Source organism: Lepisma saccharinum, chromosome 15, assembly GCF_977018435.1.
Source record: "Lepisma saccharinum chromosome 15, izLepSacc3.1, whole genome shotgun sequence".
NCBI lineage: Eukaryota > Metazoa > Arthropoda > Insecta > Zygentoma > Lepismatidae > Lepisma > Lepisma saccharinum.
In genome coordinates this window covers 25,989,348-26,004,755 of record NC_139243.1, presented here as the reverse complement: position 1 = coordinate 26,004,755, position 15,408 = coordinate 25,989,348, and the positions used below count along the sequence as shown (strand labels likewise).

At 39.3% G+C, this 15,408-nt stretch overlaps 1 protein-coding gene across 3 annotated transcripts in view; it reads left to right on the top strand.

Annotated features, from left to right (window-relative positions):
• Mrtf (Myocardin-related transcription factor) overlaps positions 1–15,408 on the top strand; it is a 434,907-nt gene that overhangs the window by 310,504 nt on the left and 108,995 nt on the right. Inside the window, exon 1 of one of the 3 annotated variants that reach the window (XM_083136771.1) lies at positions 11,826–11,867. The exons of the other annotated variants lie outside the window; for them this stretch is intronic. The gene's annotated coding sequence lies outside the window, so the exon portion shown is untranslated. Of the gene's footprint in view, positions 1–11,825; positions 11,868–15,408 lie in introns of those variants that run through there. 3 annotated transcript variants of the gene reach the window in all.

The following is a 15,408-nucleotide window of genomic DNA, read 5'->3' as shown; positions in this document are numbered from 1 at the left end:
AAGTAGCTGGTCTGGCATGTGTCTCTCTAGCCCATACCATGCCGGTTGATGTAATGGCCAATAACAACAGACGCTGTTTCTCGATGCGTGCAGCTCCTAAAATTCCGTTCTACTTCTCTTTTTTATCGCTTCCCCTCTGCCAGCGATGTTCTTGGCTCGAACTGAAATTTCCCCTTCCTAGCTTAAAATTCCCTTTAGTGTTCCTTCATGGCGTGGTGCTATGCACAGGGGAACACTTTACCTTTTAGTGTTCTTTCTATTATTCTTCTATTGTGGAATTGTGGAAACGAAATGAAAACATTCTTTTTTTAAACATAGAGTTAAAAAAATTAATAGCTATATGTAAGCTAATACGGCCTAGTGACGAGGGTAACAATCATGGAAATTTAATTTATCCTACTTTTAAGCATATTAAGCTGTGCTTTTTTCGTTAATGAAAACGGTTATTAGATTTTTAGATTCAGGTAAGAAAAAATGCCGGTTTGTGGTTGTGTGGTTTAATAACTTCACATTTGAATTGAATTATATTATAACGTTAGCTGTAACTTCAATCTTTAATCTCTTAAATTTAAAGTTTTCACAATTTGTAACATAGTTCTTTTTAATTGAAATCTTCCGGTTCACAATGCTTCTATATCGTACTACAGGGTGTTTACCAGTCAAGAATGTCAGGAAAGTCAAGAAAAAGTCTAGAAATCAACAGGTAGGTCAAGAAAGTCAAGAATTATTTTGGTCATTTTTTTTTTAACGGAAATCCAAAATTAAATTGAGTTGTGATTAATATTTGTTTCTTAAGAACGGTATTCTTGTATGCGTGGAGTTTTGTAATAATATTAAAGAAATGTGGCCATTCCCGATCCAGGATGAAGTTTGGAGCATGTTTTTTGCATGTTAATAATTAAACAGGGTGTCTACCAGTTAAGAAAATGTCATGAAATTATGCTTGTGGTCAAGAATTTTTGATTTTTTTATTTATTTATTTTTTTATTATTATTATTTTTACAGTACAGTGAATTTACGTTATATACCTGTAGTTGGATTTGATAAAATTGAATATTTGTAAATGAAAAATTGTATTGAGTTGTGGTTAAGATTTGTTCACTCTGCTTCTTAAGAATTACATTGTTGTATGCGTTTTCCAACTATACCTAAGTAGGGGGCGATGAAATAAATGTTAAGAAAAAGAAGAAAAGGTCAAGAATTTTGGATTTGTTATTTTGGTAGACATCCTATTAAAGCAAGTCTAAATCTCTTCTTAAGTACAGCTTCAGTTGTCATATTAAGCAGCCTTGTGGTAGGGGCTTTTCATTGAATAAAAATATGTATTCTTAATTTCCAACTCTTTCTATGCAGGAGGCGATTAAATTAATGTTAAGAAAAAGAACAAAAAAGGCCAATAAAAGTCATGAAATAGTCAAGAATTTTGGATTTGTTATTTTTAGGAACGGATTTTAAGGTGCAGCACATTTCCAAAAATATAACTCTTTTCATGCCGATCGTTTGAGATAGGTATTTTAGGACATGGAATCAAGTAAAATGAACACACTTTGTTGCACCTTTTCGTGAGATTAGCACATATATCCCATTTTTACTCCTTCTTTGATGCTTCAGCATCTTTTTCCTTCATTTTCTTTCATTTTTTGTTAAAAAATTAGAGAAAAATAAATTATTTTCACTCTTCTTGAGCAGCTACATAAAACCTATAGTCTCATTTTGTAGAGCAGAACGAGAACTATAAAATGGTATAATATGTATAATCATTGCAGCCCAAATAGTTCCCAAGATAATATAGCATAACCCACCAGAGAAAACACAAACTTTAACAAAACCTATTCGGCAGAACCACAGTTCTCTATGCGGTCCGCGCGCGTTATGTACAGAAGGCGCAGAAAAAGAGAGCATTATTGATTGGCAGTAACTAATTACGAATTGCTATTTGCTGCAGTGTTGAATAAATAATGATAATGTAAGTTTAGAACTGAATAAAGGCATTTTATCAACACTTTTTTTTTCTACACCTTTTTGAAAACATTTTCAGAACCTCTCCCCCCCCCCTTTTCCTGACCATAATTTTGCACCTTAAAATCCGTTTTCTAGTTAGTTTGTTAGACACCCTGTACTTCCAGAGGTGTGTGAACTTCTGGGATCTGCTCTTTCTCGTAGTACACTCTGGAAACTGCAGGCTAACGAGGCACTGCTGTTTGGATCCACAACCAGTGTAACTGCTGTGGAATTCGGGTTCTGTGTCCTCTCTATTTTTATTTGTGATTGGCACTTAATGCATACCATCATCTTCATCGTTACGATTCTCCAAAAGTGACAGGAAAGCAGCGTAAAATAAATGTAAATAAAGGAAAATGTCCGTATTTCATGTGTATATACCACACTACAAGCGGAAAGTAGAAGCAAATGTGAAATTGTATTTGTATTGTATATTTAGCGTCGCATTTCTCATTTCTACCACTTTTGGCTAATCGCGACGGTGAGGATGAAATTGATAAAGAGATACTCGCAAAGAACACCCTTGTCCAGGCCGGTACTCGAACCTAGGAATTCAACGCGCTCAGCCACAGAGCCGACTGTAGAATAAAAAAAGTCAAATAAATATAGAAAAACAAGTTGGTGTTGCGTTCTAAGGTTTCCCAGTGTGTTACCATTTTTTTATTTTTCCTTTTCTCATAATATGTGATTCCCAAATTTCCCCCTTCGTGGCACATTAATTAGATATTTTTTCCCTTTCCCGCAATGTTCGACTGCTAAAATTTCCCTCTTGTGAGAAATTTCCCTGCTGGTAAAAACAATCCTCACACCCCATCGAACAGTGGCACGAATTGTTACCAGCAACTTGATTACAGCATTGACCTTGGTTTGGGCGACAGAAATGCTCTCGGAATGCCGGGAGAATAAATGAGCAGCGAAACCCGGTGCTGTCCCGTGTCGATCCTATTTTTACCCGTCTAACAGAGGAAGGATTAACCGATCGGAGAAGTAAAGATGGGAGAGAGAAGAAAAAAATAAGTATGTTTGTAGCGTTTTAGCCACCCTCTAGCCTTATATTTTGTCTACTGGCCATCGTATAGTTGGAACACGGATGCTCTCAGTCAGTGTTGCGGGGTCTACAACAAACAAAGCTTGTACGGGGTTAAGTAAATTCTGATCTCGGCCGGGAAAGACTTCTCGATTTGTCACATGTCTAGTGTCTCAATCAGTAGGGCCCGGAAGTTGATGACCTAAAAAATCTCCACAAAATGACCTATTGAATTACCTTAAAATTCTGTAAAAATAACCCTTTTTCGAATACAGTACAACGTCGTTAATTCGTACCCCGATAAGCCGGACTTCGCTTAATCCGGACAGGCCAAAAAACAGCAGCAGAATGCAAGGTTTTAAATGTGGCTATCGCGTATGTACACCCAACGGCGAAAGAAACATTAGACGAATTGTCCATCACCATTTTCTGTATTACACAATGTGATTACAATGAATTCAAATAATGACATCAATAAGCAGAGAACCAACATAGTTTCATTTCTGAAAACAATACAGGATGATGTAGAATAAGAAAGTAATGAAAATAGTTGTGGACAATTTGCCTACCATTATCTTTGCCGTTGACTGTATGTACTGCATTGTGTGTACAGTACAATTGCTTTACATTTTACTGTACTGTATAGTGTATTTAGGCTTCTGCCCTTTAAATGCACCATAATAAACGTATTTTGTTGCTATAAACTGAGTTTTAATGCACTTTCTACTGTTCTATTAGGTTATTTCAGTTAATCCGGACTTTAGTTAAACCGGTCAACTTATCCCCCCATTAGTCCGTATTAACGAGGTTTTACTGTATGACCTAAAAATAGTTTTGCTCTTAAAGTAAAAGCTTTATTTTTTCATAAATTACAAGAGAGTAACTGAATAATTCGATAAAACCTGTTGTTTGTTGATTTAAAGCTACGAAAGCAAATGGGGGAATAGCAATTAAGTGCATCTCTAGTTGTCTTTATATTTACTTCAAGGTTATGTAAAATACACCGAAAGGTTTTTCTGTACAAGTTCATTCACGTCCTTTCAGAATGGGCCTTGCACAATGCAGTAGTTGGCCAGCATCTGAAAATGCAGTTGTGTTTCGCGTGCATCAGATTATGATATTTTAGATGTTGTGATTATTTTTACTTTAAAAACAACATATTAAGGAGATAATAGTGACCGGCAAGAGAACCTCAAAGTAGGCTTCACCTGAATTATTTTATGTTTGCTGAAGGCGAGGAGATACAGTTACGCACCATGTGTGCATTTATTTTAATATCATCGGAATGAGCAATGCTACTGAAGAAAAACGTGGTGGTACAAGAGAGTATGAATTTCTCTATATGTGGCAGGTCGAAGCGTTTTTTAAAGTTTATTATTAAGCTAGATACGACCTGTAAAAAATATGACGAATAAGAATTTTCGGAATCCCATGTATTCCTTATGCGGAATCAATTTCAACATCAAGTTACTGCTAATCAAATGGGAGTTTCGACTTTTTTGCTGGGCAATCACATCTTCAAACTGCCCTTTCCCTGTTGATATCATTTTCTATTCCATCGGAAGTTTGATACTCCCATATGCCCAGTGTATTTCTCCTTGCCTCCTTTGCAGTGTTGCCAAACCTGGTGCACATAAAAGAGCTAAATTTCACCTTAAATGGAGTTAAAACTGGCTTTCAAGGAGCTAGATTTACGAAGTGCTTCCTAGAGTAATGTTAGTTGTCAAAGGGGTGGGGCGCTGCTATTACCGTTAACTCTTAAATTGATGACAATTTATTCTTAGTTTTCACCATCTAGATCCGGCGGCATCACACATCTCATGGTCGTACGAAATCAAAAATAAAGGACTCCCTGATAATAATAATATGCCAATTTCACGTCAACACGGCGCTATAAAAAAAAAAAGCTGGGGAGAGAGGGTGGGGTGACGCAGCCAATATAACAATATCACGTCACGTGCAAAATATATAATCATGGCAAAAGTTGATCTATGTGGGCCGGAACCAGTGATGGTATCATAGTGAGGCACGGGGGCGAGCGCCCCAGTTCACAGGCGAACGAGTTCACGAAAGAGCCAGATCTGGCTTCAAGAGAGCTAAGTTGGCAACACTGGCTCGGAGGGAAAAGCCGGGCGGAGACTGTCCAGCATGCCCTGAAGGAAAAATAAATTTACGACAATTAATTAATTAGTTCATTGCCGTCCTTCTGTTCCGCACTTTCCCCTGTAGTAAGCGTTGCATCATTTGATTTCAATAGAAGCAGACGACAGAAGTTCTGTTGCCGGATTTTTCCGTGTTTCCCCGCGTGTCACTGTGCGGAGTCCTTTAGCTGGCATAGCTTTCTGGTGGCTATGAACTTTGTGAGGATGACTTTGGTTCTCTCGGCCGAGCCATACATGCCCTTATAATATGTAACATCCCCTCAAGGGATGAACAGTTGCAACAAGAAGGGGAAATGTCCCCTTTATCCCCCCCCCCCAGAGAAGTACTTCTCAGACATAGGCACGCACACAGATTTACGAAGATAACGTATCAAAAGCTAACCAAGAAATAAAACCACTCTTCTGCTGTCACTGCGCGTGGAACGATGAGTCATTTCCTTTAGATGTCGTTGATTGGTGGGAGGGCAGTTTCTTGATCTTTGCATTAACTGTAGTTTCCAGTTACTGGGTGTCCTTGACCCAACGAGGACAATATAGGTTAATCTTGACACAAAGGACAAAACAACGGAAGATGAAAAGTTGAAGTAAATTATTATATTAAATTACTTCCAATATATGCAAATCATGTGCACATTAAGCTCAGATATACACTAACGCCTCAAATATGTATTCTATGCACTATAAAACTTTGCCAGAGTGTTCCCAATCAAGTCAAAGTAATGAATCTGTTGAAAGCATGTGAATTTTCCCCAAGGAAAAACACATGTAAATATGCAAAAATCCACCCCCTAGTTATCACAGAGCGTTACGACGCCAGGGGTCCCGAGTTCGAATCCCGGCTTGGCCGTGGGTGTTCTTTGGGAGTTCCCCTTCATCAGTTTCATGATATCTTCATTCATCCTCATCTTCTAGCCAAATGTGGCATCAAAACCAACCAAACAAACTCTTCTGACTCATGTTTCTCCGTCCCTACGAAGTCGGTTCACCGTCATTCTCACAGTTGCGACTGACTTAAAATATCCAAAGTATTTATTTATTTAATAGGATCCTTTCTGATTATGTTTTCGCAAGAATTTTTATCACCAAAGGATTTACTAGAACTGCAAGTAAGGTTGTAATTTATATTATATATATATAAATTTGTCCTACCACTAGACTTGGCCACCCTGAAGTAGGACAATTTATTCGTCCCTGGCAACCGTGAATTGGTTGAGGTTACCCATCTGCCCAGCACATAACTCGAGCCAGACAGGTCTACCACTTTGCTGGACCTGGCGCAAGTACGGGGTCCGCACGTGCAGAGAAAAATTTCACGGCGGCAGGAGCCAATTTCGTAAAAACAGATTACTTAGTTTGTGGTTTTTGAGCTTTCTTCACAGAAGCTCCCCTCCCTCCAAACTTCCTTTCTATGTTCGTTTGGGAAGAATTATTTCTTGTGAGGAATGGCCAGTTTGGCATTCTTTGTGTAACGGTCGGCTTTTATTGCTGGGGAGCTGTGAATATTGGCAAGGACTTCGTTTCCCTCCTAATTCTCCATGTTCTCTAGCGGGTTCCAGAATTCAAGAATCTTGTACTGTGAATTGTGTGATGGAACTTTACCAGGGAACATTCTGACACGCATGCGCGCATAAGGCAGACTCGAAAAGTTTTCCATCTCATAGAAATTGTGTTCTGGGTTATTTTCTAAATACAGTAAAACCTCGTTAATCCGGACTAATGGGGGATAAGTTGACCGGTTTAACGAAAGTCCGGATTAACTGAAATAACCTAAAAGAACAGTAGAAAGTGTATTAAAAACTCCGTTTATAGCAACAAAACACGTTTATTATGGTGTATTTAAAGGGCATAGGCCTAAATACACTATACAGTCCAGTACAAAGTCAACGGAAAACAGAATTTTATTATTGGGTGACTGCCTTTTCTTTGGGAAGTTCTCTTGTTGACTTCTAGCCACATTTAAAACGTTGCTTCCTTTTCTTCTCTCTTTTTTTCTGCCTTTTGCCTGTCCGGATTAACGAGGTTTTACTGTAACTGTAACATTGTCAAAATCACAAATATTGTGCTTTATTGCTTTGCTCCTCAGGTGCTAGGAGGTTAACAAGAATAATTTGTATTTTTTTTTCCTGACATTTGGGAGGGCAAGTCTCCCTTCTCGCCCCAGCCAAGTTACGCCTATTCTGATATTATTGTATCACTTATATTTAGTCGACAAGCTGCAATCATAGAAATTTAATCGAAAAGTTCTGGCTCGAACTGGACTCAAACCCGGGTCTCGTGGCCTACCATTCCATTCTTCTACCAACTGAGCTACAAAGCCTGACTTTTTGCTTCTGCTGTGGAATTGCCTTTGTCGGTGCTATCGCAATTGGTTCTGTTGCCTCCTAAACATTGATGACGTCAATGGTTTCCAGTATGGAGCTGTATCAGTTGGCACACACAGGAGATGTAGTACGTAGACATATAGCCAACAGAGAATTCGACACAGGTAAAACATCGGAACCGAAAAATGAGGAAAAAGCACGGTTAGCTCGGTAGCTATAATGGTAGGGCAAGCACACTGTGCCAGACCCCCGCGTTTGAGTCGAGTCTTCATTTTTAGCTTAAATTACTATGTACATCTGCGTGTCAGATTATACCAAGGTTTGCAAATCATGTAGACCCAGGTAGGCACAACCCAGTTATGTACGCATGTGTTTGTGCAAAGGAACCCATCTCGACTAGGGATGGCCAAACGGATCCGGATCCATTCGGATCCGGATCCAAAAGTTACGGATCCGGATCCGAGAGTTTCGTATCTCAATCCCATTATAATATTACCACACCTTAAAAGGTATTATGATCTTCGATTACAAAGAAATTTTTCATTAGTTAGTCCTACAAGAATTTTTTTCAAGTGTTGTTCCTAAAATACTTAGCTACGCATCGGCTAACACACTCGTGCAAAAAATAATCTTACTTGTTTAACATAAAATGTGAGAGGTGATTTTGTAAATGCCACTGAACGAAAATGTATTCATTCGAATGTATTGGAAATGAAAACACACATAAATGTGAGACATTCCATTCCCCCTCAAATGTCAGTATGAGGACAAATTTAAGTGGGCATATGACCTATGTGTCCCCCTCCGATTTCCATGAAACTTGGCAGGTGTATAGTGGGGCCCAAAGGAAGAAATACGTTTTTTTGTTTTTTGTTTCAGCTAAAAAAACGGTTTTACGGGGCAAAACCCACTCAAATGTCAAGATGAGGACAAATGGAAGTGGGGATCTGACCCCTGTGTCCCCCTCCGATTTCCATGAAACTTGGCAGGTGTGTGTATAAACGGGCCCAAATGAAGAAATACGTATTTTTTTGTTTCGGCTTAAAAACGGTTTTAGGGGGAAACCCCCTCAAATGTCAAGATGAGGACAAATTTGAGTGGGCATTTGACCCCTGTGTCCCCCTCCGATTTCCATGAAACTTGGCAGATTTATAGAGGGGCCCAAAGGAAGAAATACGTGTTCTTTTGTGTTTCGGCTAAAAATCGGTTCTAGGGGACAGCCTCCTCTCAAATGTCAAGATGAGGACGAAGTTGGGATCTGACCCCTGTTTTCCCCTCCGATTTCCATGAAACGTGGCAGGTGTATAGAGGGGCCCAAAGGAAGAAATACGTGCTTTTTTGTTTCAGCTAAAAACTGTTTTAGGGGGCAAAATCCCCTCAAATGTCAAGATGAGGACAAATTGAAGTAGGGATCTGACCCCTGTGTCCCCCTCCGATTTTCATGAAACTTCGCAGGTGTATAGATGTGCCCAAAGCAAGAAGAAATACGTGTTTTTTGTTTCGGCTAAAAAACTGTTTTAGGGGACAAAACCCGCCTCAAATGTCAAGATGAGGGCAAATTGATGTGGGAATCATCTGACCCCTGTGTCCCCCTCCTATTTCCATGAAATTTGGCAGGTGTATAGAGAAGGCCTATGCCCCCTGTTTCTTCCTATGCCATATTTACGTGGTTTCGGGGTATGATCCCCACTGCCAAGTTTCATGGAAATCGGAGGGGGAGACTTAGACCTCTCTTGTAAGTGTATTAATTAATTACAAATCGCGCACGCGCGCACACACACTATATATATATATGTGTGTGTATGTATGTATATTATATATATATATGTATATTAGCAGGTAACAATATGTTATAAACACATTCTTTCCAAAGAAGCGCATGTGGGATGGCAAAACGGATCCGGATCCGAAAGTTCTGGATCCGGAACCAACCGGATCCGGATTTCGGATCCTGGCCATCCCTAATCTCGACAACGCCAATATAGAAAAAAAAAGTCTAATTTATTTTCTTCAGGAAATTTTCCACATTGTTAAGAATTAAAATATTCAGTGAAAGGTGAAAATTGTGTTCGAGACTAATTCAAAATAGCGATGGGCAAATCCGGATAAAATTTTATCAGGATGCCGGATAATTTTCTATCCAGATATCCGAATTGCTCGGATTATACAAAATGTCCTCATGTCCGAATGTGTGCATTATTCGGACTGTTTATCCGTTTGACGGGCTATCCTTACATTATTTTATTCGTCATGTTCGTTTTTCACAGTACGGATTATCTACAAATCCTTCATGAAATCTGTAGTATACGGATACACGAATTATCCAAATATCCGTTAACCAAATTTTGTGGCCATCCTTAGCTTCTTCAAACCATCCACAAGGAACGTTTCCCAAAGCCCACCATTCACTTTCCCCACGTGAAGACTGTTAGATGCATGCAGAGTCTGCGAAATGGTCAGTGATTGACTCAAATGTTTGTTTATTCTCAGGGGCAGCCAAAGCTGTGGTTATTACTACAGTCGCTAAGTATCCTTTGTCACTCACGATTTGTGCTAGCCAAAGCTCTCGGAAAGACTTCCTCATCCTCGCGCTGCCAGTGAAGTCTCAAAGCAAACAGTGCCGGAATCCCAGATATAGGCCACGGAGGTGCCTGTCAATCGTCCGAAGCCTTGTTTGCCAATATATCCGTTTTTCATCCCCTGTCCATTAAGACCGGGCTGCAAGAATAGCCACGGTGAAGATTAATGCCGATATGGAGCAAGGTTAAAGAGAGGGTTGCCAATTCCGTTTGCCTTTTCGAAAGGGGCTCGAGTTGGTTGCAGTTGAAATGTCTGTCAGGCGTGCGGATGGAAGATGCCCAGGTTTTTTGCCGGACAAAGTAGCAGGCATTGTCACTAGCGCGGGCATCTTGATGCATCTGAATGATAAAAGGTTGACACTGTGCTAGTTATTCTTGCAGGAGCTATATTTGGACGGTGTAGGAGGGAATAAATGCAAGAAGAAGCAGACCACCTTTTTCTTGTTGATAGTGCATGAAACAGTTGCATGCCAGTGCTTCGTAGTTCCTCATTAGTGACAGAACATCCAAATTAGTGTACTACAACCCACCCTCTTGTTTTTATTTAATTGTGTGTGCGCGCGTGTGCGATCTTTGGAATGAGGTTAACTCTTGAAGTTTCGCGACATGGATTGATGGAATTATTTTACATAGCTTTTCCGCCGCCTTTGGCTAATTGCGACGGTGGGGATGATATGACGTGATGAATGAAGTTACAGTAACAAACACATATACTAAAAAATATGCAACTGAATTGCCATCAAAACTGGTCTAATGAAAACACCTGATCGAGTGTTAAAGACCTCCATACTTGAATGGTTTCACAAGACAACAAATATGGTGCTATAGAACGGTAATTCCGCATTAACACCAAATTGACTTTTTTCTTTCTAAAAGGGGGAAACCCCCTGAAAAAAAGCTCGCCTACTTTCAGGGGTAGGCGCTTATGTCCTTGTACATAATAGTTTAATTACAATAGTGTTACAATGTCACACCAAAAGAACTGTCCAGTTGCCATCGCTTTTTCTAGAGTTAATGGACAGGACACAACACAGTTCCTACAGAGAATTATACTGGCTGCAAGTCCAGGCGCCAGAGTTTCGTTAGTCTGCAAGGCGCAGTCCAGGATGTGCTACGTGGAAGAGAGCTTGACATTTGGGTGTCCTGGTGTTCGACATTATCTCGCACTGGTAAATGAAAGTTCTCTCACAATTATTAAACTGTTAGTTTTATTGCCTGACAGGATTTATATTTTGTTTTTATTATTATTATCATCATCTTCAAGGTTACAAAACTGTTGTTCGTAAAAGGTATATAGGTTTTCTACCTCTTAAGAAGTAACCAAACTTCATACATAATTTGTATATATCAAATGTGTTCACCATTACCCACCATGACGTTGGGTAATGCCGAACATTGCCACATTTCATATAATGTAACATTCCTAAATCAGAATTCAATGTAACATGTTCTGTGAGCACGAAAATTATTCCTCACAAAATACCCAATCAATGAAGCATAATTGAAATCATCTTAGTGTTGACAAGTAACCCAAATCGCACATCTCCCTTATGTGTTCACCATTACCCCACTCTCCCTTATAATTTCTTGTAGATGGGGTACGCCGAGGTCATCGTGAATTAATCTGCTTACACAGAAATTACCAGTTTTGTTGATACTATGTGCTATTAAATTTTGTAATGACTTCTCTAGTGGATGAGTGGATGATACAGTTTTTCTCTCTTTTCAGGTAAGAAGCAACTTATTGCATCAGATGAAATCTTGGCGCGAAAATAAGGTAAAGTGTATTTAATCTTGGAGTATTGCATATCGGGCACGTCGTATATTTCGGGGGGTCCGAACCAAGTATCTCAATAATAATAATATAAATGTTTACATTAAAATAATTAGGTTATGATTATATGATACGTACAAAGATGGTATAAGAATATAGATATATCATCATATATGTAATATCAATCTTGCGTGTACTTAAGATCGCCAGATTTTGTATAATAAACAAGGTAAATTAATTTCAAATAGTTAAAGAATTGAATATTTATCGAATAATAAAAAAGTATGTTAGATCCAGTTGACGAAAGGTAAAGTCCCTGATTAATATTTAATGTATGTTATCATGAGTAGTAGTGTGCATAAAATTTCTTTGGTACTGTCCTTCAAAGCAGTGTGGTCCAAATAATAATAGTAATAATAAATAAATATAATAATAACCCTTGCCCTCCAAGTTCATACGAAATAAATAACCATCGATTATAGTACAATTGAGTACAGTTATGCTGAAAAGTACATTTTCATTATTTTATTTTAGTACTTGATATGTCTTTGGGGGGTTCAAACCCCCCTGCCCTCCCCTAAATACGTCCTTGTTGTATCTGTATTTAATTGCTATTCATCTAAATAGTCTGATAGGTTAAGATACCGCGAAATGTAAATCTGCTTCATGCTCAATTAGGCTGATCGAGAATGGAGCTGCAGTGGGCGTTGGATCAGAGCCACTGTGTAATATGCCTCTAGTGGGGAGTCTATCGGTATCGTATCGAAACAATAGATAATGTAAATGTACGGTCACCGGCAATAATAAAGGGACACCTAGATCCTGAAATGCTAGCTTTCCTGCAAGGCGTTGTGTGTATTGCCTAACTCTACGGCGGTGGTAGAAGTTGCATTGTAAATTTGCTATGAAAATCCACTTATCCTCGAGAGTTAGGCAACAAGCGTACATAACGCCTTGCAGGGAAGCGAGTATTTCAGGATCTAGGTATTCAATTTTTATTGGCGGTGACTGTACAGTAAGAAGAAAATCCTTAATGGTAAAAAATCAGTGGGTAATTCCCGATGCAATGTTGTTTTTCAGGAGAAACTAAGCGTGTTCTTCAATAAGTGCCAAACATAGTATCCTCACTGATGGGGTGATTTTGCTGGTAGTGATGAAATACGGATATGAAATTTATGCTCATCAAGGGCATAAATGATTCATTAACTTCCTTAATTAATATGCATTACGTAACAGGTGACTGCAATGGGTTTTGCCTTTTAAACATAAAATACGTATTTACACTACGTCCACCGAACGAATCAATGGGTGGGTACTTGTGGGCAGCCCTGGGGAGTAAAGGTGGCCGGGAGTAATGCTGATTACATATTCCAACTGTGGCCGAGATCAAGAATATGTGGAGCTCTACCTCCACATCACCTCATATGCCTTCATGGCATGTGCGCAGATGCATAGGTACCTTACCTTGCCACCTAACGAATGAAAGCAGTGCGAACAAAAGCACATTACTTGTGTGCTATGTTATTGGCTAATTCGTAACATGTATAGATACATGATACGGACCTTAAGTATATAGTTCATAAACTACGGTTCCACTGCTTCACGCTAGTAGCTTAGTTAAGTGTTGTGGCGTATAATGCATGATAGATTCCTGTGCAAACGCTATCATCAGAATTCCTGACTAAACGCACGCCCACGAAAATAGGCGGCTGGGCAGAATTGCGCTGGTGCCACATGTGGGAAAAGCAGAGCGAGGGTGGGACAAAAGTCGCTGGTTTCCGCACACTGTGTGGCAACGTCAACCGGGCTGCGTTGCCTAGTTCGAGCGTCAGACCGAACAACCGACCTCTCTCCTAATTTCATGCCCGTGCGATTAGTCACGTTGTGGACAGAGAATAGACGTTTACAGATGAAACAATGTATGGAAATTGCATGTCTGTATTCATGAAAATAGCAACACAGTGGCATAGTTTTGCACCAAATTAAGACAATTCGTAGATACACCGGATCGGTAATTTTATCGTTAAACCCTTATACCTATCGGTCAATACCGATTTTGCCACATCAATAATATATTAAAACTAATTGAAACCTTAAGTTTGTGCACTTTAAAGTGTATACTTATGTGTCATAGGTACATGCGCATGTGTCACACAGCCACCCTTCCATATAAATAAAGAAATTGCTGTGGAAAGTAGTGCGATATTTTTTACTAAAGAGAATGAGACTGTCGTAAATAGTAGGTTAGTAAGTCTATTGTCTGCCCACTGTAATAACGAAGCCGCTGTAAACAAATACACATGACTCCTAAGAAATCTTATTTGTTGTTCGAATGGCAGCGATGCAGTAAACCTACGCGTAGGAATATAGTGCTTGTGATGAAGCTTTCCCACTCAACGTAGCTTCCATATTGAAGTTGTAGGTCCTTGTATTACGAGCTGTACATCTACGAACAATATAGTCATGGGCAATATAAATATATAAATGGAACTGTCACATGCTTTTATTTACATAACTTTGTCCTTGCAGTGGATGGGGGGAATGGGTACCACTGCTGTTGATTGTTGCAGCAACTGCTTCATAGAATTCCGAAAATATTTGAATCTGAGGAGTTAATATTCACCCTTCTGACGTCAGACCCGTCGCCTTCCGCACCACGTGGCAACCCTGGGCACAAGGCTTTAATGGGGGAATGCACTTTCTCCCCCATTCTGTTTTCCCATCAGTGAGGGAGGTCAGGGTTCCCGTTGTCATGGTTACGGCCGGAGTGCGTACTAGCCGCGAGTAGACGGGGATGACTGCCAGCTGGGTCGCGTGCGTACGTCTGGGATGAAGGTTGAATCGATAGCGCCTCTAGGACTTCATTCAGATATGTGAGTAGGAATATTATACTATTTTCTTCTACTTTATGCAGCCTATATCACGATCTAGGGTTGATTTTGTCATGGAAAGTGTTTCAAAAGTAATGTGCAAAGTTAAATTGAAAATGTTATCTACAAAGCTTGTTTATCGTTCTTTCGAGGTAAGGTCAATTTGCCACCAAGATATACGCTCCTCACAAAAAGTTTGGAATATTATTAAGAGTATATTAGGCAATAGGTGATAGGCACGGTTGGATATGTCGGCGAAAACGCAAGAACGTCCATCAGACAGGTGTTGTTGCTGTGCCTGTCACCTAATGCCTAATATAACAATATTCCAGCTTTTTGTGAGGAGTGTATTTAATGCTGTCCATCGTGTAAAAATATAATTGAATACAAAGTATAGAAATTACTTCAAGGTAAATTTGTGAACATATTTACAAACCGGCATGGCCACGTTACTTTTGTAACGATCGGAGATGATTTTTCAATTATATCGTAAAAGTTATGATTTGAATACCATAAACTTAAATAAATTCAATACGCAGACCAGTATATAGAATTTATTTGACTTTTATAGTAATCTGATGGTTGCAAGTACAACGTTAATAATGGTTGAACCTTCCTGAGGGCTTTCAAATGTCAGTCTCACTTCCACGTAGACTGACTACATTTTGTGGACT